The sequence below is a fragment of the Bison bison genome, unplaced genomic scaffold (assembly GCF_000754665.1).
Source record: "Bison bison bison isolate TAMUID 2011002044 unplaced genomic scaffold, Bison_UMD1.0 scf7180017864258, whole genome shotgun sequence".
In the NCBI taxonomy this organism is placed as follows: domain Eukaryota; kingdom Metazoa; phylum Chordata; class Mammalia; order Artiodactyla; family Bovidae; genus Bison; species Bison bison.
In genome coordinates, this window is record NW_011494830.1 from 311,419 (window position 1) to 313,179 (window position 1,761).

The following is a 1,761-nucleotide window of genomic DNA, read 5'->3' on the forward strand; positions in this document are numbered from 1 at the left end:
GACAGGAGAAGCTCTATACAGTCAGCAAAAACAAGACCAGGAGCTGACTGTGGCTCAGACCATGAACTCCTTATTGCCAAATTCAGACTTAAATTGAAGAAAGTAGGGAAAACCACTAGACCATTAAAGTATGACCTAAATCAAATCCCTTATGATTATACAGTGGAAGTGAGAAATAGATTTAAGGGCCTAGATCTGATAGATAGAGTGCCTGATAAATTATGGAATGAGGTTCCTGACATTGTACAGGAGACAGGGATCAAAGACCATCCCCATGGAAAAGAAATGCAAAAAAGCAAAATGGCTGTCTGGGGAGGCCTTACAAATAGCTGTGAAAAGAAGAGAAGCGAAAAGCAAAGGAGAAAAGGAAAGATATAAGCATCTGAATGCAGAGTTCCAAAGAATAGCAGGGGGGTAAGAAAGCCTTCCCCAGCGATCAGTGCAAAGAAATAGAGGAAAACAACAGAATGGGAAAGACTAGAGATCTCTTCAAGAAAATTAGAGATTCCAAGGGGACATTTCATGCAAAGATGGGCTCAATAAAGGACAGAAATGGTATGGATCTAACAGAAGCAGAAGATATTAAGAAGAGGTGGCAAGAATACACAGAACTGTACAAAAAAGATATTCATGACCAAGGAAATCACAATGGTGTGATCACTCAACCTAGAGCCAGATATCCTGGAATGTGAAGTCAAGTGGGCCTTAGAAAGCATCAGTACAAACAAAGCTAGTGGAGGTGATGGAATGCCAGTTGAGCTATTTCAAATCCTGAAAGATGATTCTGTGAAAGTGCTGCACTCAATATGCCAGCAAATTTGGAAAACTCAGCAGTGGCCACAGGACTGGAAAAGGTCAGTTTTCATTCCAACCCCAAAGAAAGGCAATGCCAAAGAACGCTCAAACTACCACACAATTGCACTCATCTCACATGCTAGTAAAGTAATGCTCAAAATTCTCCAAGCCAGGCTTCAGCAGTACATGAACAATGAACTTCCTGATGTTCAAGCTGGTTTTAGAAAAGGCAGAGGAACCTGAGATCAATTGCCAATATCCACTGGATCATGGAAAAAGCAAGAGAGTTCCAGAAAAACATCTATTTCTGCTTTCTTGACTATGTCAAAGCCTTTGACTGTGTGTGGATCACAATAAACTGTGGAAAATTCTGAAAGAGATGGGAATACCAGACCAGCTGACCTGCCTCTTGAGAAACCTGTATGCAAGTCAGGAAGCAACAGTGAGAACTGGACATGGAACAACAGACTTGTTCCAAATAGGAAAAGGAGTATGTCAAGGCTGTATATTGTCACCCTGCTTATTTAACTTATATGCAGAGTACATCATGAGAAACGCTGGGCTGGAAGAAGCACAAGCTGGAATCAAGATTGCCGGGAGAAATATCAATAACCTCAGATATGTAGATGACACCACCCTTATGGCAGAAAGTGAAGAGGAACTCAAAAGCCTCTTGATGAAAGTGAAAGTTGAGAGTGACATAGTTGGCTTAAAGCTCAACATTCAGAAACGAAGATCATGGCATCTGGGCCCATCACTGCATGGGAAATAGATGGGGAAACAGTGGAAACAGTGTCAGACTTTATTTTTTTGGGCTCCAAAATAACTGCAGATGGTGACTGCAGCCATGAAATTAAAAGATGCTTACTCCTTGGAAGGAGAGTTATGACCAACCTAGATAGCATATTCCAAAGCAGAGACATTACTTTGCCAACAAAGGTTCATCTAGTCAAGGGTATGGTTTTT